The following is a 26,885-nucleotide window of genomic DNA, read 5'->3' as shown; positions in this document are numbered from 1 at the left end:
GATCATCGTCGAAAACCTAACCAACACCTACATTAGACTTGTCCGAAAGACCGAAAGATTCAACGCTGGATTGGGGCCCGTTGGCATCGACGAGGTCAATAGTGCCATCTTGACTATACTGCTCCCTGAGATGGCCCTCACGGCCATCCAGAATGCCTGCATAGCAGTAGCGTATTACGAGGAAGGCTTCCCCAAGTTCGACATATGTAAGCCTGCAAAAAAGACGAAACGGAGTAAGGGCTGCAAATGAAACGACAATCGAAAAAATAGTTTCTTACGCAGAGCAAGTCATATGGAAAGCGCATCGGCTCTCAGGGGGCAGCGAGATCAGAACCCACGACGTCATAGAGGCAATCCTTCAGGTCAGCAATGTGTATGATTTCCAAACATTGGAATCTGTGTTCGGTTAGTGTATTTCATTAATATTTGTATCCAACAGTAATATTTAAATTTTAATATATATGTAATAACGCGATTTTCACATATTCCCAAAGGATCAGCATGATCCGTCCAGGGGAACCTGTTAAGTGAGTACAGAGGTCGGCAAACCGCGGCTCTTTGGGCCTTTGAGTGTTGGGCCTTCCGTCTCCTGACGAGAGAGAGAGAGAGATGATGTGGGAGAACAGCTGTGTTTGGCAGCGAGCCAAGCGTGAGTTCCAAGTCCAAGGTTCATCGGGGGGGGGGGGGGGGGGGGGGTAATCAACGATGTGGCGTATCTCGATTCTCCCATTCTATCAAACTGGCTCTGATTTAGTTCTAGGATGTATGGCCAGAAGTGTGAGATTTGAAGATCAGTGCGGATGTTAATGTTGCGCAGATACCAGGGAGAGCGCATAAGCTGGCGAAGGATTTTATTCTGACGGGTTTGAAGCCCTTTGATGTTCAGTTTACGGGCATGGGCCCAAACCGGAGAGGCGTAGAGCATTGTTGGCCGGAGGATGGATTTGTAAAGTATGGTTTTGTTATGTGTAGAGAGTTTTGACTGTGGGAAGGTGATTCTGTTTAGCATGCCCATAATGTTGACGGTTTTGTTCTGGGCCATTTGGACATGCTCTCTGAAGAGGAGTTTCTTGTTAAGAATACGGCCGAGATACTTAACTGTGTTGAAACTGGATTTAGTCTGTTTCCGCCAAAGGTGAGCGGGTATCTGAGTAGTTTCTTTTTGTGTGAGAACCACATGAATTGGCATTTGTTGTAGTTCATGTGTGTGTGAACATCGGAGTCCGTGCACCATTGTTCAATGTCATGGGTCGCATCCTGTAGATTCCAGAATGCATATACGGGATTTCTGCTGCTGCAGAGGACAATTGCGTTATCTGCAAACAGTGCGAGAATGCCGTTTCTTGGAAAGGGGAAATCGTTGATATATAGAAGGAAGAGTTGGGGGCCAAGTACGCTTCCCTGTGGGACAGAGGCCCGTACGGATCTGGTAGAAGACAAGTCTTGGCCTATTTTCACTTTGAACGTGCGGCCCATGAGATAATTAAAGAAGAAAAGTATGTAATAGGGCGGAAAATTCATGTTGACGAGTTTGGAGAGAAGAGTGGCATATTCGCACTTATCAAACGCCTTTGCGATATCGCAGAAGAGGGCTGCTACCGTCTTTGTAGTTGAAGGAATTGGTTATGTATTCTGTGACCCGAAGCAGCTGCGTAGCACATGAGTGTTCAGGACGAAAACCGTGTTGTTCGGGGCGCAAAATGTCCTTTGTTTCGAGGTATTGTGTGAGTCTGGAGGCTACCACTAACGATCTGATATTCTCTCTGATATTTGGACGGATTTAGTGAATCGCAATCAGATGTGGAAACTGAGAAGAAAAGGAGAAAAGGTGTCCTTAATAAAGGCATTTACAAACGCAATATAGTATACAAATCACGAGTTTAGAGCAACGAATGTGCCTTACAAAGGTAAGACAATCACTCGGGAAAACTCTTTCCTGACAAAATCAATTGCAAATGTTCCGCCAAGTGTTTCAAACTTGGCACCCAAGAAGTTCCGAGTACAATGGGCATAGTGAAAGCCAAGACGTTCATTAATGGGCTTGACCACATCAACATTTATTTGGGGAGAAAGACCACACTCCGCCTTCTAGAACAGCTAACTACGAAAGCCTACCTGGCTGGAAATCAACGAGAAAAAATTGATAATCTGCCAAAGCTCGCTGAATATACCATAGACCAGCGGTTCTCAAACTTTTTTGACTCGCGGAGTCAGGGCCCTCTTAAGAGTATCATGCCCCCCCCCCCGGGCAAGTGATTTTTCTGAGGCCCTACCATGCAAATTCTTGAACCAACCTCAACCAGATCTCATTTTTGTGAGGCCTCCGGGCCGTACCCGGGTGGGCCCATGCCTTAAGACGGCACTGCGCGGAGTCCTTTTCAGTATATAATGTCTATGGTGGAGCCCTGTTTGACTCGAGAAGCCCTTTTTTGTACATAATGTTTATGGCAGAACTTTGTAGGCCTCTCGTATTTACTCATCTATCAAATTTACGGATTAATTTTATTTTCCTCGAGCCGCCGCGGATCCCCTGGAAGGTGCACACGGAGCACCGGTTGAGAACCGCTGCCATAGAATATGAATTCTACCACGTGATTTTGAGTTGGCCGACATCTGAAGTCAAAATATGAGAAGATTCCCACTACGCAGAATATAGAATGATGATATTGCATATATGATTATTTTATTTCTTCGGAAATCTAATTCGCCAAAATAAAATTCAATGTTATTAAAAAGTCTCATCTTTCTTGATTTCTACCCCTAACTGGTATCATAAGGTATTATGGTATCACGAAAATGGTGAAAAAAGTGATGAAAATTTATTTAATTGCTGCAACCCCATAACTGCAGAGGCTAGAATTTTTTTTTTACCCCTCTCCCCCAAACTTTAATGGATAAGGGGCCATTCAAGTATTACGTAAGCAGATTTTCAGCCATTTTTGACCCCCCCTCCCCCCCCCCTTGTCAGCAAAATTTCGTCAGCAGCTTAGAATATTTCATATCCTCAACAAGGGGTGATTGATGACGTAAGCAACCTTCAAATCCCCCTCCCCCCTTGTCATCAAAAGTCAGCAAATCCGAAACCCCCTTCCCCCCCCCCCCCCGATGCTGACGTAATACTTGAATAACCCCTAATATATCACTAGAACCATCTTTCACATTCAGGGATTTTTTCGTAAAAAAAAAAATACATGCTTTTAAGTCAAGTTAGAATGTTTTCCTTGATTATCACAAAATTAGAAATTCTACACTTATGGGGTTTCTGAAATAAAAATGTGCTTCAGTTGAGTTAATCTAGTGATGTCAAAAGTATTGGTTGAATAATAACTCAATAGATGGCAGCACTACAATTGCAATTGCTGTGAAGTATTTGTTTCTTTTATCTGTTAGTTGATTACAGATGGCAGCACCATTGTTATAATTTCGATTAAAAAAAACCCACAGTCACATAAAAAAAAATTTCCTAATTAAAAAACGAACCACTGTATAATGTTGTACCATGTCTAAACCAGACATGCACCTCGTCCATTCCATATTCCTCTGCTGAACTTCTAACGAATTGGTACATGTTGGAATGTGTGTGTATTTATGGTGAACCTTCCGTGAAGATTGTTTCTGTGTAATGCTTTTTTATGTGTAGTGCTGCCATCTGAAATCAATTTTTTAAACTATGAGTTTTTCCCAGCTCATAGTGAGTGAAGTGTAATGAATGAAAATTATACCGTTGTAGGCCTTTCTGCATGGACTGAAGGATGGGACCCCCCCCCCAGGAGTGTTGGAGATTGATCTTATGTATGTCATCAGTTCAATATTACTAAGGCAAAAAAAAAGCTTAAGAAATCTCACTGCATGCAGCATTCTTACGGATCAAAATAATTCAGCACGAATTTGTAGATTTTAAAATTTCCCCCCCCCCCTTCCCGACCCTCCCATATAGCACATACAAGTACTATAATGTTATATTCCCTTTTATATAGTGAAAGTTCCTCTTTCTCAACATCCCATATAGGATCAAAATTTCTCGAATTCATTTCCATTTATTGTTCGGTTTAGTGTGACCAGCTTTAATGAATACTAAATTTACCTCGAATTAATTCTATATAAACTTTGTTTGTCATCTATAAAGGAAAACAGGCGTTGAGTGATGAAATTCTCGCTTTTTTTTTTGTTTGAAGGAATTTTTAGCCTACTTTTTATTTTGAAAAAATTTTCAATAATGAAAAAAAAAAAAAATGCCCCAAAAACTGAAAGAATGCGTTAAAAGTGAAAAAAGTATTCGAAAATGCAAAAAAAAAGAAGAAGCAAATGTCGTCAACATTCCGGCCCTGACTATTATCGTATTGTGAATGTTGATGATTACGTTGCACAATTTGTAGTCATTTTAAGGATCCAAGATAGATTGATTGGATATTTCGAATTTTGGATAATTCAAACTTCTTCCCAGTCCAGTTATAGACTTTGAATTAACCAAGCTCGTCGGCAAAACAAAATCGTTAATGCAACGGATTCGGAAAACTGGCGGAATGACCATATACCGGTGTTTCAGGGAAGGAAAATTCATTTCTGCTCTCACGGGCAGGGCCGTCTTAAGGCATCGGCCCAGCCGGGCACGCCCCGGGGGCCTCAAGTGAAGAAGGGGCCTCACAAAATTGAGATCTGGTTGAAGTTTTCAAGAATTTTCCTCGTAGGGGCCTCAGAAAAATCACTTGGCCCGGGGGCCCATGATGCTCTTAAGACGGCCCTAGTCTTAATGGCCCCCCGGGCCAAGTGGTTTTTCTGAGGCCACAGCTGGTAACTTCTCGAAACATTCACCTACTTCTCGTTTTTCTGAGGCCACCGGGCCGTGCCCGGGTGGGCCCATGCGTTAAGACGGCAAGCCTCCCCCCCCCCCCCGAAAGAATTTTCCTTCCCTGGAACACCGCGATATCTCTTCATTCAGCCAGTTTTCCGAATCTGTTGTATTAACAGGAAAGAGAGTGACGTCCTTTCTACGTAAAAATCATCGTTTAATTAATAATATTCTGAAAGACATGCCTTCGCCTTGAGGTTTTCAAGCCGGCGGCCATTGCATACCTGCAGTGAGGATGACAACCAATCACAACGACCGACGGAAACAGTCGCCAAACAACTTCTCGGATCCTTCTCTAGTCCAATCAGATACAGCGTCTCATTCGAGGTTTTTTTTTTTCCTTTTACCTCCACACACACCTGTTGATGTTTTTTCCCCCCTTTCCCCCCATCTCTTCTTCGCACTCCTCCCTTCCCCCAAGAGAGAAGTTTTCCATCCACAACACAACCAGTCAGTGTGTTGTTTGTTGTTGTGTGTGGTTTGGTGTCACTTCATCCCGCGTCGTTATTATTTTGATATAAAAATCAGTGTGTGTTGTATTGAAAATAATAACCGCAGCAAAGTGTGTCTCGTTTTGTGTGTGACATGTGAACATTTGTGAATGAAGAATTAAGGAACGCCCTGTGATAATTAAATAATTTTGGATGGATTCGTTGCAATATTCGGTGAGTTTAAAAGCCCGGAATTTTCAAATCGTTTTTATTTGGGACAACAGCGAGTTCCTTGATTGAGACGGGGATTCGGGCTGAATCCGTGTTAAATGATTTCAATTAAATACATCACTGATTTAACAATTTCAATCATTATTGTTTCTTTGGATTACGTCAAGAACGATTGTTACTTTATTTCACGAAAGTCATTGTTTATATGACAACTGAAAACACACATGCTCACATCCGTGGCCCCTCGGAGTCATCTGATGTGGCCCGTGACTTTAAACAATTTTGCAAAAGTGAACTAAGCAATATATTGTCATGTCACTTGAGTAACCCGCGGTGCAGTTCCACCCACATCACTCGTGTCCCGCGTTATATTCCTAGATCATTGAGTAATCCGCGGCGTGCTTGCAGATCACTTGAGGAGCCTGCGGTGCAGTTCTAGCGCACTGATGTGGCCCGCGGTACATTTCAGATCACTTAAAGGCAGGAACGGCCAACTCTTATCAGGAGTGGCACGCACGCGAACGCTTTTCAAAAATTGAAGAAATTCTATTCCATTTTTCAATCAAAGATATTCTCTCCAACTTTTAACAATTGTTTTCTTAGGGGCCGTTCAAGTATTACGTCATCATCGATGGGGGGGGGGGGTTCTGATTTGTTGACTTTTGATGACGGGGGGGTGGTTGGATAATGCTTACGTCATCAACCACCCTTTATGAAAATATGAGTTAGGATTCCTAGAGGCAGAGCTAATGAATCTCCCCTCAGCGAAATTTTGCTGAGGGGGGATGGGGTCAAAAATGGCTAAAAATTTGCTTACGTAATACTTGAACGGCATCTTATGAATGATCTTGTAGGCTGCCAAACCTATATTTAACATGGTAGGCGCTCTTATAATAACAACAATAATATGATGACTTTCTGTTCAGTTATGGGTGCAGATATGCCCTCCAGCGTCAAAGGTAAAGCCGACAAATCTAATGTATTTTCGTATATATATATATATATGAATTGACGTCATCATGCCCCACCCCAGACTTTCATATTTATCTCCGCCTATGTATTCAATGCGTTCAATGTTCGGTTTTTCATCTTTTGGCATAATTGGTGGACGTCCCAGGTTCAGGATCATCCGCATTGAGTACATGCATTGTATAATATAATTACATTGTATACCCATGAATTCTTGGGGAGGTGGCGAGTCCTCTTAGTCCTTACGAGCTTGAGGGTTCTCAAGCGCTCCGAATCATCAGGTTCCGATATCTATGCCCGGCATAATGTAGATGAACCGATATACATAACTACTCAGTCTGCATTTCGATAATCGAATTTGACTCAAAAAAAATAATGATTAAGAACTCAAAAGAGTGACAAACTTTCGATGTAAGTAAGGGGACAGCAGAACAAAATTTCACAGGGACGCAGAGAATGCTTGTGTCCCTTAAAACGAGACGTATGGTATCCGCGTCAGAATTCGTAGAGTCGCACGTACTTCGAAAATAATCTTGATTGTGGCATGGCTTGGAAAGAAGTATCCGACAATGTTAAAAACGTCATTTGGGAAGAAAATGTCGATTTTTATTTTTCACGAAAGCCCTAATTTTGTGATTCCAAAACAGGGTTTATTTTGTTTATATCAAGCTTAAAATCGAAGTTACGTCCACTTTAGTGGCGTTTTACGTAATTTTACTTAGCAATCAATTTAGTGAATTGCAAGTGTCTCACTCCTGACACAAGACAGAAGAACCACAGAAACACAATATGGGTGGAAGGTTAGAAAACATTGCGTCAAGTCAGTGGTTCTCAAACTTGTTACCAGCTGCTCCTTTGCCTTGGACAACGCTCGTCGGAGGCTCCCCCAGAATAGTCTAATGAAGAACCTAAAACCCTCTAAAGTTCCAAACAGGCACACATCAATATTGCCACGTTCATTGCGATGTCTCTAGGAGCCGCGACACCCACTTTGAGAATCACTGCTCGTAGTGGAAAAAAAAAAATTGTTCCCATCGCTCTTCATCCCCAACTAACAGCCTGATCGGTGCCATCACCCTCTTATAGGTAAAGGATACCCTAAATCAGTGGTTCTCAATCTGGGGCTATGTGGTCTTGGGATGTTCTAAGGGGAGCCATGGGTAAAAATCAAATGAAAGGGGGCCACAGAAAGCTGGGAAGAATTCAAATAAAATATTGTGAAAAAAAATTAACTTCTAGAAACCCACAAAGCTATCCATAGACCAGAGCCCTCTTAAGGGGGCCAACATGACGAGATTTGGTACTGTGATTTTCGAATATAAGTAGATATGTAAATATATAAGTCGTTATTTCCAGTTATGTATAGCCCCACACCCCAACATCACTTTACCCGAGGACCCATGATGTTGAGAAAGCCACGTATAAAACTTTCACAGGAAGGTTATAAGTGGTCATTCGGCACACTTAAATGGCCCACGGCAAATTTACAAATGACTTAACTCACCTGTGGCACAGTTCCAGAGAATTTAAGTGACTCGTAGTGCATTTAGAAATCACTTGAGTATAACCCGCGACTCCCTTGCAGATCACTCAAGTGAACCGCAGCACATTCACAGATCACTTAAGCTACCTGTCGCATATTAACATATCACTTACGTAGCCCGCGACACGTTTTCAAATCAATGAAGTGGCCCCACACTCTCTTGAAGGGTGAGCACCCTTGTGTTATTACCTCGTGGCCCTCCCTGCACATGCAGGAAAGTCTCACTTAATTTTTATCCACATCCCCTGAGGGGAATCGAAGATAAGTTCAGTGTTTTCTTTTGCATCTTTATTCAAATAACTCTGAACTTGGTACTCTTAAAGATGGAAAATATATATACAGTGTATATATATACATTTGCTGTGCGTTCACCTAAATCCATCCATCGACTGAAGAAGGGGGGGGGGGAGCATCCGAATTGCACGTGGTGAGAATAATTTCTTGATTCTGACTGGAAACAGCATTTTGCGATGCTCCAGTGGTCTCTCTCTCTCTCTCTCTCCGATTTCAAAAAAGAAGGAAAGAGAGAGAAAATGCATATATATATACTTAAAGGTACGACGTGATTACGTAATCCAAAATAACGTATTAAATGCAAAGCATTAGGAACTAATGATTCACATCCCGTCGTCACACTGTATGGTAGACTGGAAGACGTCGGAACATATTGGGATTCAGCCAACGTTATGTATGAATATATGAGTGTACACCCCCCCCCCCCCCACCACAAACACACAGAACTTTACTTTCATAAGTTTCAAGGCTTCTGTATGCAAATTGAAGATGTGCTCGTTTCTCCCACAGAAATTTGCTTCATTCATTCATATGAATAAGCAAGTGGCTACATCTTGCCCTTATTTTCTTCTTTCGAAGTATATACTACAATTGAGGAGCTTATTTTCAAAAGGAAAAATGCCACCTTTTTAACGGTTTATGAATCTTTGGGATAAGCATTGTCAGATTACGCAACCGGGATTATTGGTAAAAATTACAAAGTTAGTCGTTGCTATCAGGGGGGGGGGGGGAACATAACCTTTTTAACGTAGCCTTTTTCATGCACTTCGGTATTTTTCATCTCTCCATAACGGACACCCAGCGCCGTCTTAAGGCACGTGCCCACCCGGGCACCTCAAGAGAAAAGGGGGGCCTCACAAAAATGGGATCTGGTTGAGATTTTCGAAAATTTGCCTGGTAGGGCCTCAGAAAAATCATTTGGCCCGGGAGCCCGCGATGCTCTTAAGACGGCCCTGCGGACACCCACGAGAGAGAAAATTTAGTCCGCTAACGAGGAGTGTCCGTTAATGAGTAGTAAGATACCTTGAGTCCCGTTGATGTAATTCAAAGTTGTGTTCGTTATGGGAGGTAACACTGTGGAGTGATCGTGTATGAGACGAGAGAGCAGTAAGGGCGAGGTTTTTGCTAGTTAAAAACCTTCTGGAATCAACAGGTGACGTAGAAATTTCCAATTTTTCAGACTTGACCAGCTTAAATTTTAATCTAATTTACACATAATTCTTATATAATTACATTTCCACTAATTTTCTTTCAAAATGGAATATTTCCAAAATTCAAATGTGGGTAACTATCTTTAATGTTGGTAGGATAGGAACCGAGAGACACACCCAGGCTCTGTCACACTCGGTGTATATAAGCACATTGTCCCAAGGGACTCGGGTGCCTCCGGGGAATCAAACCATTTATTGAGCTTGAGAAAGATATGTTACATATATGGGCAGGTGCCATTACGCACCTCGCCAGTAAACAATTATAAAATTTATGATCGAAAAAATGGTGATTCATGTAAATAAATCACAAAATCATAATTATAAACCACAGGTTATAAATCACGAAATCATCATAATAATCTTCATAATCGAGAATAGTTCTTGATAAAATTTGATTTGAATCTTTTCAGGGATTTTCATTGAATCAGTTACTATCACATCAATGAAAGCTGTCAATCTGCTGCCGGGTTGATCTAATCGCTGCAACATGTGGTTTGTTTTGACATTCATCAGTAATTTCTGCTTGTATCCAACTTTACGATAAGCCCGCGTGGATCAAACCATTCTCGACTACTTAGGCTTCTCTTCTTCTTCCTCTTCTCTAAACAGATGTATGAGATCGCTGTCTTGGTGTAATTGACGTCGTATTCGAATGGATCTCCTAAGTGGCATAGGTGGCTCCCTGAAAGAAAAGGGTCCCCGAGTTTCTCTGAAAGAAAAACGTGTTTGGAAGGGGATGATCTGTAAAAAGAAGTGAATGGGGGGGGGGGGGTGAATGTTTTCGTAAACAAAATTAGACAAACTCGGTTATAACGACTTTGAAAATTCCGCTAAATTTAATCGTGTTGTTACAACTGAGGTTCACATTTTCAAGACCTTTTTTCAGTGAATAATACAATCAGATATAACGCATGCTGTTATTCCATTATGTTTGTGATAATGTTTTATCCAGAAAAGTTGGGATTATTAATACGGAACATCCTACGGACCCCCGCTGCTGGATGTGGGAGAATATGAAAGAGGGATGAATATACATATATATACATGAGGAGAAAAAAGTGAAACCTCTTTGTAGGGGCCCGCTTCCTACCAGTATGGCCACGTTTTTCTGGTCCGGAATCTTTCTCCTGCCTTCTTCTCATGAAAGCAAGATTTCTGAGAAACGAAAGAGGGTTGAGCCCCATATTGTGAGGGTGAAACGGGCAATAATTCCGTCAAAGAGAAAAAAAAATGGCTGTCAAGGCCGGTTTTATCGCGATTATGCTCAACCATGACCGGCAGGCAAAATGCGGCCCGAAACCTCATGTCTAATTTAGTAAAAATGAACTAAGCGGCACATTTTCAGAGATCACTTAAGTGACTCGCGGTACATTTTACAAATCACTAATGCGGCCCGTAACAACTTCTCATATCATTTAAGTGACCCGGCCCGCGGCATATTTATATGCTTCACTTATTTACCTGATCACTTAATTTACCTGCAGCACATTTACAGATCATTTGAATGACTTGTGGCACAGTTTCAGAGTTTTCATTTAAGCGGCCTGTGGCACATATATAGGTCACTCAAGTGACTTGCGGCACGGTTCCAGATCACTTGAAAGAGGACCCGCGGCACGTTTTCAAACCAATGAAGTGGCCCGCACTCTCCTGAAGGTTGAGCGCCCTTGTTTTACTGTGTATGGAAATCAATTGTTTAGTTGGCAAAGACAGAGCTAACAGTAATCAAACAGAACGGGTTTATGAAACGGGAAAGCGTAGGAAATGTAAATACATGTTTCCATCGTGACCCCGTTTCGTTACTGTTACCTACATCGAAAAAGGTAACATTCGCCAGGAAAAAGAAACGGGAATGGACTTAATTAGAGGAATTCCTAAATGAAACGTGAAATATTTCATCGATGAGAAGAACCAACGTCTGAGGTTTTAGCTCAATGGCCTGTTTGTCCGAATCCGTTGGATGTGTGGCCGTTCCGCTACTGTGGACATCGTGTACGTATTATGATGGCCAGTGGACGTGAGAGGGGAGGAGGGGGGGGGGAAACTTGGCTTGATGATGATTGCCGATGATCGGGGAGGTTACACTTCGTTGGTGATGTTCAACTTATTTTTGTGGCTGCGTCACCTTCTTTCTCCCTAAGAGAATAAAAAAATAATAATATATCAAGAGAAGAAAGTCTTGTGTTTTTTTCAATTCTTCATTCATTTGTACGAATATACACGAGGAAGTATATTTCCAGTTTTCACGTAACTATATTCTAGACCAATGTTTCCCAAAGTGGGCAATATCGCCCCCCCCCCGCGGTAGACGATGGAACGGTCCAGGGGGCGATCACTTGAGTTGGGGCAGCGATGAGAGAAAAAAATTTTCGAAGAAGGGGGCGATGTGGAACAAAAAGTTTGGAAAACCATGTTCTAGACCAGACATCTCCAATCTGTTTGCTCGCGAGCACCACGGTGCTCCCTGAAGTAGCCAGAGTGCTCGATGATAGTGTCAGACTTCGTGCTCGCGAGCACTTGATCAACATCCCAATTAAACACCTTTAAAAAATCGCTTTCAACGATTGAAACAATCTTGATTTCATGCATTCGTATGTCAAACTTTCCATAAGTGGTGCTCTTCTTTTGATAATGGATACAAGCGGTGCTCACGACTAGAATAAGGTTGAAGATCTCTGTTCTAGACTAAAAACTTCACGTAAAAAAAAAATGGGCGGAAATTCAGTGCAACATCTTTAACCCATGCTTGCTAAATAACAATTAAATTCCCCGCAAATACAGACCGTGTTCCTAAAGGTGGCTAACTAGGACTACAGACATTTTGAAAGAAAGTATCGATTTTTTTCTTATTTTTATTCTTTATAAATTCTCGTAAGCCCCAATTCTCGTGATTCCAAAACAGACCTTGTTTTCTTCATATGACGTTTTGCAACCGAAGTTACGCCTATTTTAGTGCTGCGTTTTTACATCAAGTTATCTGTGAATAAAAACTTTAAATGCGTTTCATGAAGAATGCTATTTTTGGTATTTTATTTGAGTTTTGAACATGATTTCTCTAAAAATCTGTTGATTACAAAATTCTATTCATTGAAAAAATTCTGTCCGTTTCATTCATCATAAAAAATCTATTCATTACAAAATTTTAATGATATCCTACCATATATTATTAAGGTTATGAATCAAATCTAAGGTTTATATCACATGTATTTGTCTAATTACCGTGTTTTATACACTATATGTTAAATTAAAATTTTGAAAATTTGCTTGTACACCAACAGATTTGGGTGTGACTTATGAGCATACCATATAATCCTTTAAATTATAATTCATAACCTGCATCATCACTAGCTGAATGTACTGTGAAAATAACGAAACATTTCATTCACAGAATTTTTTACAATCGTTTAAGAATACGTCATGAATTTTGCTTAACATTTGACACAAAAATGACTTTTTCATAGAAAATGGCACAGGTAGTCATATATTCATTATTATTTTCGCTATTTTGAGACACTTTCTATCAAAAAGTTTATTAAAATTCACTATTATCACATTTTATACGAAAGTGCCAAGAAAGGTAGTCGGATACCTTAAATAGTTTTTGCTCATGCAACCCCTTGGACCATAGTATTTCTTCTTGTTGTGGTCACCCGGTCTCACCCAAAAGTCAGACCCTTTCTACTTATCGATTTCTTTTACTGAATTTATAGTAAACAGTTTTTTTGATAAGTTCGTTCTTCAGACTCCCGGGCTAGAGTTCAGCGAGTTTCTCTTGTTTTTCCCTGGTTCTGTCCAAGGCACTGATGTTCTGAGGGACTCCCCCGCCATCGTTCCCTACTTATCTGAAAGTCGAGGGTTGCACATTTACATACTTATTCTCGAAAATCATAGTATCAGATGCCATCATGTAGACTCTAGGGCGATCCCGGATGTGCCCATACGTTAAGGCGGTTAGGGCCGTAACTGGCAACTGTCGCGGGCGGGAAAATTTAGGGGCGGCAGTTTTAGGTGGGAACAAAGAACACCGTTATAAAGTTATCGAAGTTGAAAAAGTTGTGGGGGTTATTAAAAGTTTATTTGGAAAATAATGTTTCCCCCGGGTGGTAAAAATTCTAGTTACGGCCTTGATGGCAGCTCTGATTCTTTTATACCATAGTCTCCCAAACTTTTTGTTCCATCGCCCCCTTCATCAGAAATTTTTTCCTCTCATCGCCCCCCAACTCAAGTAAACCCATAGGATCCTGTGTTAGATAAAGAGGTTCTATCGCCCCCTTGGACCATTCCATCGCCAACTTTGGGAAACACTGTGCTATACTCTGAAAGTAGTCAAATTTTTCCCCCCATCATATATGAAACCTTCAAACCGTTATTTCTTCTCATCTAAATTATTTTTCATTGCTCTCTGTGGCCCCTTAGCTACCTGTCATCTCTCCCTTCCATTTCATTTTAATAAATTTTTCCGGTCAATAAATGCTGCTAGTGAAATTTTAAAAAATTTTAATTCATGAAAATTAAATATTTATTCTATATTTATGCTAATCTCAATCCCGATATAATGATTTTTCTCTATTTAACGAACGAAAATTTCGTTTCAGCTGATTCGTTAAATTGGGGTTCGGCTGTATTTGCGTTTGACTACACTGCGCATCTTTGTTGAAATTCCTGGAAAAGAGTAGAGTATATAGAGTAAATTTTCTCGAGAATTTTAGTTCCTGTTGTAATTTATAAAATAAGCCTATCTCTCGACTTCAACCACGTACTATATATTGCTTATTTAGGTAGTTGAGCCAGTATTACACTATAAAAAGTTGTTTGACAGTAATTTATAAAACTTTTATTTAAATTTATTTTATAAAATGTATAAAATATTTGTAAAAGTTTTGGTCAGTTTGATTTTGTTTTTATTTTTGTTACCGGTCGTGGCCGTGGATTAAGTATTTTTACCCATTTTTATAACAAATTCGTCTTTGCATTCATTGTGGCTTCGATTTAGAAAAATAGGAAGAAAGAGAATATTGTGTGGGTTAAGCCGGGATTACACTATAAACGTTTAACAAAAGCTCTTTTATAAAACTTGAAAAATCCTACCAATAAGTATATTGGTTACATCTGAGAAAATGCAACTGATCATCTTATTGGTTATTTTTCCAGTTTTATAAAAAAAAAAGTTCATTTGCAACCAATGAGTGCATCGTTACATTCGAGCGAATGTGACTAAGGCCGGGATTACACTGTAAACGTTTGCTAAAAGTCATTTTATAAAACTTGAAAAATGCCACCAATAAGATTATTAGTAGCATTTTTCAAATCTTATAATAAAATCAAATCTGTAATCCCGGCCTAAGACCACGAATTGCTCATGGAGAAATTTAAATCTCCGATATTCATATACAGTATTAAGATGTTTATAGCTCCCACTGACCACCTGTGTCATTTATTTGATCAAATTATACATAGTATGTATATCAGGGCTTAACCTATCGAAAAAGAAAAAAAAATTGGGCATCAGCCAAATTTCACAGGAGCCAAGAATACTTTTTTCTTTGATAAACGGCCTAAATAATTTTCTAAATGATTTAATGGGCCTTGGTGACCACCTCCCATATTGGTAGAAATGCTAAAATGAATTATGAAAATTTAGCGCTGTCTTCAGACTCCAATTTAGCCATCACACATAGAAAATTTTAGGCGGCAACGCAGATTTTTCAGTCGCCATGCCGACCCGGTGCCTCTGATTTGTCAAGCGCTGATGTATATAGTTGTCAGTGGTTGAAACTGCAGAGGATTACTTCACATAAATCTTTCGTTGACAACTATCATATTTCTTTCTCAGATTTATTTTGTGAAAGATCTTTGTCGAAGTAGTGTAATACCGGCCTTAAAACCACTCTGCGTAAAAAATTAATGAATAAATACACTGTAGTTCTCTTTTAGCCATGATTTCACGCGTATTGTTTCACTCTATCTGATTTTAGAATTTTACAACGGGCCTATTTTTTTTTTCATTGATTACAAGGGGTACAAAAAATTTTTTTAGTATTGTCTGGTGGCGTGTGAATTGAATTCGATTACGTCAGCTAATGCAGAGGAAATTACACCAAGGAGAAATAAAATATGGATGAAACTCAATTAACTGATCAGATTTTTCTCAGTTTTTTTTTTTCCTTCCCCTTAGTGTCTCCTTTTCATTTTTGTTAATTATTGTCAGGAAAGATCATTGTTAATGATAATAATTAACATAATAATCGATAAATGTAATAAATCAACTAAAAAAAAAAAAAATATTCTTAGGAAATCACATGCAACTTTTTTTGCGGATCGTGTCATTTTTGATAAGGGTCATTCAAGTATTACGTAAGCATCGAGGGTGGGGGGTTACGGATTTGCTGACTTTTGATGACAAGGGGGGGGGGAGGGGGGTTTGAAGGTTGCTTACGTCATCAACCATCCCATTTTGAAGATATAAAATATTCTAAGCTGCGGACGAAATTTTGCTGACAGGGGGAGAGGTCGGCCAGTGTTTTGCTGACTTTTGCTGACAAGCGGGGGAGGGGGGTCAAAAAGGCTGAAAATCTGCTTACGTAATACTTGAATGGCCCCTAACCATATAATTCTTCTGTGGAATCAAACCGTGGTACAGAATTAAGACCAAAACCACTTTTCGTCTGCAGCTCAGCAGAAATCTTAACTAATGGGTGGTTGTAAATCAACAAGACTTTCTTTTTCTTGCTTCTAGTGTTCAGCTTTAACTATGGACTCATCGATTCCCAGCGACCTGGAAAGTGAGGAAAATGGTGAGGGTAAATGTGAAATATTTGGGAAAAGTCAAGGAAATATTCTGTGTAAGGCAAAAAATATACTCGCAAAACATTTGGGAGGTTAGTAAGATTTTGAATTATAATCTTTCTTCGGGAGTTCTGGTCAGGAAAATGATCAAGCAGATTTTGTTGGGAACCCTTCATTACTCGACTCTCCTTAACCGTAAAACCATAGAAATCTGCGAAGAAGGAAAAAAAATCACCATCAAAGGTCTGTCTAGCCGAAAATTGGGCAAGTTCTCCGGACCCTTCACAAAATAAAAATTATTGAAACCATAAATTTGGTTTGAATTTCATTTCTTTTGTGATAGATTAACTAGATTATTTCGCTCTTCATAAAAATACTTATTTTCACTAAATTAATGACCATTTTCTCAAAAATAAGGAAAACTTTTACAAAAACAGGACCCTACAAAAAAAAAGTCTAGACAGACCGCTGGTTCATACTGAACAGGGCACGGCATTTCGCTTTGCGTGAGGTCAAACAGAGGAAACACCCCGAGGCATTCCAATCAAGAAAGTCGGATTCCTGTCTGTATTTGTAATTTTATGAAGAATTCACTTTGCTTGAATGATGAAATCATCGGCCAAGAGATATTTCCGTTTGAAACGAGTTGGACATTTAGTTTTTGTTTGAAATCAAAAAGCAACGATTATAATGATCTTAAAACGACGGAATTTCTGTGTAATCAGTAACATATTCATATAATTATGTATCATATCACCTTGTATCTTAAGTTAAATTGGGGGAAGAAAAAAATGTGAATGACGATTCATCTGACGTTGTATATTGAGGAAAGGTAGTAGAAGGAGGGTAAAGACTCTGGTTTGACCCAGTGGCCTTCAATGACCCGGATGAGTTGATGAGAGAACGAGAGAGAGACCGTAAGCTAAGGATGAGCTTGCCAGTGTTTCCTCCTTTAAAAAAAAACGCTGTGTTCATTTTCATTTTTGAGAAAGAAAATTCCCGTCTATATTCATCTCCACCTGAATACAGTAAAAGTCCGATATAATGAGTGTGCGGCTTATAATGAGTATAATGCTTATAATGAGGATTTCGCTATAATTTTTTGCAAGTAATTATAGAACAACTGATGTTTAAGAAACAAAAAATATTCGGCTATTGCGCGTTAAAAAATGAAGAAGCGTTCGCTATAACGGCGGAAAATTCTCAATACGTATATGATGTCAGTTTTTTCCCCCTCTCTTGAATTGAACATAATGGCTCTTATGGCACATGGACTTCATAGAAATTACTCTCGTAGTAACAATATGTAAATATCTTAATTGAGTATATACATTCGTCCAGCTAAGTATGAACATGACTTTGCCCAGGGGGGGGGGGGGGCCCATGACGGCGAATGCATAGAACTTCCACGAGAAGGAAGCTCACCGAACTCTAGCCCAGGGTAGGTGCGGGCCTATGGTAATGTGTCGAGAGGGGCAATTTGTTATGTACATTCGTTGGATCATCTTGTATTTTACACACAGGCCTTTTTTCCCATATAATTCGGCACTTGGGGAGAATTATCTATTCCCCCCCCTCCTTCTGGAACTGTGCCTGGCCAACACTGTGGTCAAAACTGAATTTATAATGAACAATTCTATAAACAAGATCGATCTCTGGAACCGTGGGCCAGGCCACCAACATCTATAGGAGAAGGCCTCCGCGCGAAGCTCATGAAGAAGGTCATCGCACCTATATCCATTGGATATAGAAGGCTGACGCATGCGCCATCTGATGAGATCACCTTCTTCAGTGGCGTCACGAGCTTCGCGCGGAGGCCTTCTACTATAGATGGTGTTGGCGTGGCCCACGGTTCCAGAGATCGATCTTAGCTGAATTTTTAATGAACAATTCTATAATTTTTACCAAATTCAATTCAATAAGTAGAAAGAGTCTCACTCCTGGATGAGGGTAGGGCCCTGGGTAAGATGGGGGTCCACGAGAAAAAAAAATAATCCAAAGGAGGCCATGGGCTACAAAAATGTTTAGAATATATATATATATATATATATATACTCAACCCATGGCCCGCGGACCAAATCTGTCCCTCGGAGTTATCTGATGAAGCCCGTGAACTCAAACTTAATTTTGTAAAAATAAACGAGACTCATTCCCAGACCACTAAAGTGACCCGCGGTACATTCCCAGACCTGTTAGGAAACCCACAACACATTCCCAGACTATTTAACCCATTAAAAACGACCTTGATTCTAAAAAGAAAAAAAAACCACCGTGGAACGATTCCTACCATTTATTGGCAAAAAAAAAATTAAAATGTCGAATGGCAAATTTTCTTACCAACCGTCGTCAATGGGTTAAGCGACCCGCGGCACATTTACAGATCACTTAAGTGATGTGATCTGGGGCACATTCCTAAGCCATTTGAGTGGCCCGCGGCACATTTACTGATTGCTTGTGTGGCCTGCGTCACGTTTTTAAAACCAATGAAGTGGCCCGCACTTGTCAACAGATTGAGTACCCTTGGTTTAGAGAACCACTGGTATGAGACGTGGCCACCCACAGGAGACGTACACGTCACAAACTTTTTGTTTTCTTCGGAATAGGTAGAAAATAAAGGTGTCGTCTTGTTGGCTAAGTTATTTGTTGTTTTATTTTTTTTTGTATTAGAAAACGGAAAAGCGACTTCAGTGCGATTCCGTCATTCGCTTTCGTTGTTTGTCATTTCAGCCTTTCTTTCTTTCATTTCGAATAAAAGAAAGTTATTCCTAAGTTATGCTTGGCAGGAAAACATAACGCGCACACACACACAAATAATAATAATAAAGTAATAATAATGCAGCGATGCTCACGAACTGCATTTATGCGTGGTATTTGCTGTTTTTGCTGAAGAATGAAGAACTATATAGACTCACTCATGCGAGTTGGAACCCCAAAAAAAAAGAAAATTCCAGGGAAGCGAAAGATGGTTGCACAGTGTGTGTGTGTGTGTTATAAGAAAGTGATTTGTTTCAAATGATGATTATTGATGCTCGAGATCGTTTGGGGGAAATATCTCTTCTTTGTCCTTCATCGACATGTCTCAATTCATCGGAACCGGTCAATCGTGCTGATGGTGTGTTTGTTGTGCGTCACAGTGATAGTTTTCGTATTTAATTTTATTAAGAAACTAGCTATAATACCCGGCGTTGCCCGGGTTTTCTTCAATGAGGCTTTTTGGATCACGCGATATCTCCTTTTTTTCTTTGAGGGACATACAAATCGTGTTCAAGTTGAACCAATATGGCGACTTACTGCGCGACTCATAAAAAAAAAACAAATCTAGATTTAAAGAAACGTAGAAATGAATATATATATATTTTTCTTTTTCAAGGGGTGCCAAGTATTTCGATCCCCCCCCCCCCACCTGAAGTTCTAGTTATTCATCTGCCGGTTTCTGCTTCAAAAAATATTAAAACTATGGAATTTCTTCGATGTACTTTATGAGCCCATAATTAATTTTAAAACAATTCAAACTATATGAATTTATGCAGTTAGACAATAAGGAGACATTAATTTTCATACTTGAGAAGATATTGAATAAAAAGTTGAAATTAATGTTATTGCATGGATCTCAACTCAAAAGTAGGTCTGGCTAATCACTTCATATTTAATCTCCTGGGCTTTCTATATCTCTAAGCCAATTCAATATTTCAAAAATCTAGAATTCAATAAAAAAAATTTAAAATTATTGATGTGTGGCGGAAAACCCCGCCAAATTTCTGCATTTCTACAGTAAAATCGGCAATTATAACACTGATTTCTATGAGGATCACCCTTTTCCTGACCCTCAAAGCGATGCTGATGATGATTATGACTTATATTTAAAAAGCTTCATTACTGAGAGTATTGAAAATGTGGCAAACCATTATAAAGGCACAAACTATTATACATATACATATGCCAACAGGATTAGAGAAGTGACAAACCATTGTAAAGGCATAAAACACGCCTGAAACGTATTGCTAGGGAACCACGGTAACCAAAGTAAACGTTCGGAAAGTGATTGTTGAGGCCCAGAAACCATTGTTGCCCGACCGTTTTTTGCCCATTTGGGGCATTTGTTCTGCTCTGACGAAATTTTAAAGTAGCTTATCGTTCAAGTCGGGTCCCATTTGGTATATATGCAAAATTTGGTGACGATCGATCTAAAATTGTAGATTTGTATAGAGAACACACACACACACAATCAATTTTATATATATAGATATAATTTCTTTGACCTATATATATATGGCAGTGGTTCTCGAAATGTGCTCTGCGGCTCTTTGGGGAGTCGTCAATCTTTGTCAGGGAGCGTCGTGATAAGCTGTCGACTTTGATGTTCAGGACATTGAAGTGGAACTTTTCTATGCCGTCTCTGGGGCAGGACTTGAGAAATCCCAGGCCGCCACGGCGTCTAAAAATATCTGCGTTGGCGTGTAAAATTTTCTATGTCCGATGACTAGATTGAAGTCTGGGACACAATGAAAAATTTTAAGAATTTATGTAAGCATTTCTACCAACATAGGACATGGTCACCAAGGGATGGAAAAGCTTTAAAAAAATTACTTAGGCCATTTTTTCTCAGAAAAGAAGTTAGCTCCTGGGGAAACTTTTCCGGAGCCAATTGGTTTTTTCAATTTGTCAAGGCCCGCGTTGTAGTTAGCTGTGGATGGATGATGGGTGAGGGAGCAATGGGTCTGAAATTTTTTAGAACCACTGATTACGCCTCGTGGTTCCACGGTACAGTTCTTTTGAAAACTCTCGAGTTACTTTTAAAAGCATCTCATACATACTTCCAACTAATACATGTATTTTAAAAACATTTTTGCTGTCCATTCAATGGCATTATAACCGTGTTTCCCTGAAATATACACCAGGGCTGGACAAATAGCAAAAAAAAAAAAAAAATCTAGGCGCCAAAAATATTCAAGGAAACAGTTATTTTCCGGATATTATGCTGAGGTGAGCTCGGAAAGAAAAGTCATCACGTCTCCGCCGGGACACGAACCCAGGCCCTTTTGCATACCGGGCAAGCATGCTACCATCTACACCACTGGAGACACATGAATCTGCCTTCCTAATTTCACGCACTGTGTCGTCCCGGCGGAGACGTGATGACTTTTCTTTCCGAGCTCACCTCAGCATAATATCCGGAAAATAACTGTTTCCTTGATATCTCTGGCTGAGAAAAAAGCCATCTATATCTCGCCAAAAATTTTGTTTCCCCAAATTAAAAGGTTAAAAATAATGCTTCCTTTGACTTCTTATGGCCACAGTGACTCCCTTCCATGTTGTCAGATATGCTGCTATAAATTCTTTTACATGTTGAACATGTTAAATGTCCTGTTATTCTCATGCTCTTAGCCTGCTATTTAGTAACTATACAAAGAAAATTTTAGTCACCACGGTGACCTGGTGCCTGGGATTTGTCCAGCCCTGATATACACTGTCTTTCACTGTGATCAACTTTAATTCATCCAGGTTAGTTAATTTCTTAAGAGCTAAAATGATATTTTTTACTTTTCCGGTACTTGGTGACCACTTTCTAAGTTGAGAGATATACTGATGTAAATTCCGAAAATACCCCGTTGCCCCCCCCCCCCCCAGAGAATCTCTCCAAGGAAATTTTGAGCTTTTAATCTCCAAATTCTTTAAATTAGCGGAATTGATGGAGTATTTGAATGAGTTTTTATTCAATATCTTAATTTTTTTTCTACAAATTTTACTCAACTTCCGATTTTTTTTTGGTGGGGGGGGGGATCTGCATGAGGCCCAATAGGTCTCTCCCTCATGGGGTCACTTAAAAGGGGGAAAGGAAATCTGGATTTTATAAGATGCTTAGGTTGGACGTGGCTAAAGAAAGGTTTCGAACCACTGCAGTATTCTCTCTGTAATCCGGCGTTTTCAGGCTGGCTGCATTCGCGCGCCCGCGTGTGTGTGTGGAACAGAGTAAACATGATATGTAGTGCGTGTCTAAGGTTCGATGGTGTATAGACAGATCCACACGGTGCATCTCTGCAAAGGGGTAATTTGAGGACAGATCCGCACGTCGGTAAATTGGGGACACTTGCGCATATGAGGCGAGGGGAACCCTGCGACTGAGGTCAAAGATGTTTTGTTAGTCAATGAAAAAATGTTATAACTTCTGAGAGAGCCCAAAATCATGGGTCCCTGCGCAAATATCTTGCTTGCCCATGAGTAAATTGGGCCCTGCGCGAATGCCTTGCTTGCCCATGTGTAAATTGTGCTCTGTGCTTGTCTATGCACAGAAGTTTACATTAATTGGGAGGGGGGGGTTTCAATTTCCTTCCAGCATAATCTGATATGTGCCGGATTAGTAAGAGTCTACTATAGTGTTTTTCAAAATGTGCGTCGCGACGAACTGTATATATTTATGTCTGTGCCGGTATTTGTTCTTTGAAGTGGCTCTTTTATTGAAATGACAATACCCACCAAACTTTTCTTGGGCGCCGCAGATAAATGATAATTTGGGGCAAGAGAGCCGCGAGTTGAGAACCACTGAAAATCTTTTGACTCACCTCCTTAATATTTTTTTCCAGGGACTAAGACAAGGGTGCTCAACGTTTAGGAAAGTGCAGGCCACTTCGTTGGTCTGAAACGTGACTCGGGTCACTTAATTGAGTGGTCTGGAACTGTGTCCCACGTAACTCAAGTGATATGTAAATGTGCCGCTTGAGTGATCTGTAGAAGTGCTGTGGATCTCTTTGAGTGATCTGTAATTGCACTGCGAGTCACCAAAGGGATCCGTAAATGTGTCGCTGGTCACTTAAGTGATGTGGAACTGCACCTGTGGTCACTTGAGTGATCTGGGAATGTTCTGTGGATCTGGAACTGCACCGCACGTTACTCAAGTGACATGTAAATGTGCCGAAGATCACTTAAATTATGTCTGGAAATATATGTCACGAGATACTCAAGTTACGTGGAACCGCAATGCGGGTCACTTAAATGATCTGTTCATGTGATTATAAATTAGTTGTTACTCAAATTATCTGTTCATTAATGATCAGCTAATCTTTACAAAGTAAGATTTGAAGTCGCGGGCCACATCCGAGGGCCACAGGTTGATCACGTATGAGGTAAGACCTTTCCTTGAAGATTGTTTCCAAAGGAGTTGTACTTATTTTATGCTGAGAAGTTGGGCAACTTGTGTGCGTTGGTTCTCTCTCTCTCTCGATCGTGCATAAATTTCCCCCCATCTAAAATATGTGTGTGTTTTCCGTTGTCATAACTTCACGCAAGAGTGGATGTTCTCGCTCTCGCTTCCGCCAAAATTACGGAGTTCATTCCTTGATGAGTTCCTTGCGAGTCCAGCGTGTGTGTTGTTTTACCTTCTTCCTCCTCCTTCTCCTTCTCCGAAGTTATTGTATGAGGCGTTCAAAGAAAATCCAAGTAGAAAGAAAGAAGTATTTTAATGACCGTTAGTTGTGTTCTTTTTTTGCAGGCAAGCAAATCAGCTTCCAAATCGACAGCCAAGATCTCTTTCTCCACTTTTGCTTATTGTTGTTGTCGAGTGACCGGTTCGTTAGCGCGTCTATCCCCAGACCCAAATAACAGGGTTGTCCAAGGAAAATATAAAAGAAAAATGTTCTTTTTTTTGATATTTTATTTCTGTTCTTTCCCGAAATAGGGGATGAACTTGGCATTTTGTAGACGAGATAATTCCGCGATGGACTTGAAAAAAAAAAAAAAAAATTATACATACGAAAAATGAGAGCTTCTTGTTATCTCTTTGAACTTGTATATACGTGTCGGGACTTTTTAGTGAGCATTTAGCTTCATTGAAGATTCCTAAAGCTTCACAATTTTGTTTTTTTTTTGTATCTCGTGTAATGCGGAAGGTTAGTTTCAAACTAGCCTTGAGAATCAACCTCTTCTTTTTTTTGTGTGTGTGTGTGCTACATCAAGCGTGAGTGGTATGCATTGAACTCGTCTGTGTGGTATCATACACGAAGATTATTACTAATTGATTGATAAAGGCAATACCAAGCACATTCCTTGGCCTTGGCTCTTCGTCTTGTGAGTTAAGTTGAATTAATAGTTAAGCTTGAATCATTTTAAGATATTACTTTTTCAAGAAATTAGTCTCATGTCAATGTTCTTGAGATGTGGGAAAGTCTCTGCTTATTTATGGAAAACATTGTTGCTCATGATTAGCGATATTTTATTTGATGCAACGTGAAAGGGGAAAATGCAGTCCACGCTGCTTAATCTGATCGCATCGGGACTCAGGGTTTCTGATAATAATAACTGAATGATAACTATATCTTAAAAGATTCCGTTTGCAAATACGGTGACCATACATTTTCCGTTTGGTCAAATGGGACGTATGATAAACGGGTACTGCGAAATGTAACAACTCTGTTCTTTTTTCCTACAGAATTGATTGCGGAATGTTTAATCGTTGTTTTCTTTCTTTCTTTTTTTTTAATTCTTAAACGGGACTTAAGCTTAAAAAGCACGCATTTTTTTTAGTTTGCAACTGTTAGGCGTTAGAATGAAACTCTCTAATGTATATCACTAATTACATGCAATGTTTTTAGTGACAACGGGCGACGTCCTGCATTTTTTTTTTTTACCGTATTTAACGTTCGAGTTTCCCGTATTTTATTTTTCCTTGATGAAATATGGTCATCTAGTCATTAGAATGTTTTTTCGTCATATACATTTTTGTTTACTGCAATTTGCATCAGCCCTTTATTTTCCCACCCTTCAGCAATAATTATCAAATTTGTTTTCAATTGAATTTTTTTGGCTACAATTAGTGATATCCGTATATTTCGGACCCACATTTTCCTTGATGAGGTATGGTGAACCTAAGTATGAACGCATAATTTTTATTCGAACTCTCATGAATATTACTAATACCGATTGCAACAATTTTTCATTCAGTTATAGAATCATATTATTAAGGCTGCCTGCGGACCGTAGGTTGAGAAACGCTGTTGCATGCCAATAACGGAAGCGGTTGGAAACTCATTCTAATCTGCATTATGTTTTCCATGCAGTTTCTTACTTTCCAGTAAAGGGTAGTGTCCTCATGGGGGGAGAGAGAGAGAAATGAATGCCATTCAACTTGTTGTTTTAGTTTCTTCCCCCCCCCCCCCTGAAAAAAGTTGTTACAACCCTTTCACTTTAGGTAGGAATATGCAAGAGGAACGTTAACCTCACGTCAATAGCCGTAGGCAGAGAGTAGTAATAATAATTGTTTGCGTAGGGTTGGGTTTCTTCTCTTGCGGCGTCGATGATGATGATGGGTTACGATCTTCGTATGTCCTTGTAGTGACATTCCCGAGGGTTCCGTCTTCCCTTTTGAGACTGAGGGCGTGCTTTTGTTACGAAAATAAAGAAAAATATTCAAGATTATTATTCGCATGCATTTCGAGAATTCTTTTCTAAATGCTATGAAAAGCTTACGAAAAGTGTATGTGCATTTTCCAGGGAGTTTCTTTTTCAACGAAATTTCCCCCAGTTTGGAATTTTTTCTCTCGCAATGCTATTGACTCCTTCACTGAGAACGCCTTGAAAGGGCTTGACCGAAATCTGACTGTTGAGTTCGTGGCACAACCCCTCGAAATTGCGATGCATGTACAGCAGTGTTTCTCGACCTTTCTGAATCTAAGGACCAGTAAAATGTCTGAAACAGTTCGACGGACCACAAACTTACAACCATAGCCCCCACATCCTGGAGCGGGGCCCTTAGGCTGGGATCTTTTGTGGGGCCCCCGGGTCAGACTTTTCACTGGCCCTTCTGTTAGCGTGAAAAGCAAAAAGTGATGAGAACTGTTCCGGGCCCCAGGGCTAGACCCCTGTCAGCTCCCCCTCCTTTGTGGGGGCCATGCTTACAACATGGTGTCTCGTATCTTACTGGACTATTGGAAAGGTCAGATTTCTAATTATTCCAACTGTTTTATCCCGTTTTTTTTTCAACGAATCTTATTTTAATTTGTAATGCTTGCTAAAGTCGTGAATGATTATAATTCATATGATAATTATGGCTACATTTCAGTTCACGGCGATTTCTAGTAGTCTTTCATCCTCTAAGCATTTGTAATTTTTCAACAATATAAGCAACAGTTGTTGATTTTGCCGACTTAGACTTTAGACGTTTTTGATGAAAATTGACGATGTGTCGTATTTTGCCACTTATGATTTCAGAATTACTGGGAAAAAATCATTTTAAGTAATTCCAGAATCGATAAAATAATTAATTAATCAAGAATTTTTTTTAGAATTTGTGAAAGAATTGATTTCAGAATTAATAGAAATCAGTAATTAATGAAAGAAATAATTCTCGAATAAATAGAAGTGTTAAATTATCACGGTCCCCGTTGATTCTACTATTTTAACTCTTTAGGGGCCGTTCAAGTATCACGTAAGCAAATTTTTAGCCATTTTTCACCCCCCCCCCTCCCTGTCAGCAAAATTTCGTCATCAGCTCTGTCCCTCTGAATCCTAACTCATATTTTCATAAAGGGTGGTTGCTGACGTAAGCATCATCCAAACTCCCCCCCCCCCTTGTCATCAAA

General features: G+C 39.8%; 1 protein-coding gene across 1 annotated transcript in view; it reads left to right on the top strand.

Moving 5' to 3' along the window:
- Positions 1–5,283: 5,283 nt before the first annotated feature.
- Positions 5,284–26,885, top strand: part of Myo10A (unconventional myosin 10A) — a 171,308-nt gene continuing 149,706 nt past the window's right edge. Inside the window, exon 1 of the mRNA XM_089232723.1 lies at positions 5,284–5,514. The gene's annotated coding sequence lies outside the window, so the exon portion shown is untranslated. The remainder of the gene's footprint in view (positions 5,515–26,885) is intronic.

Source organism: Pholcus phalangioides, unplaced genomic scaffold, assembly GCF_987345545.1.
Source record: "Pholcus phalangioides strain wild (caught in Gottingen) unplaced genomic scaffold, Ppha-v1.0 ptg000001l_1, whole genome shotgun sequence".
Classification (NCBI taxonomy): domain Eukaryota; kingdom Metazoa; phylum Arthropoda; class Arachnida; order Araneae; family Pholcidae; genus Pholcus; species Pholcus phalangioides.
Note: the sequence above shows the minus strand (reverse complement) of the source record. Positions and strands in the feature narration are given on the sequence as shown.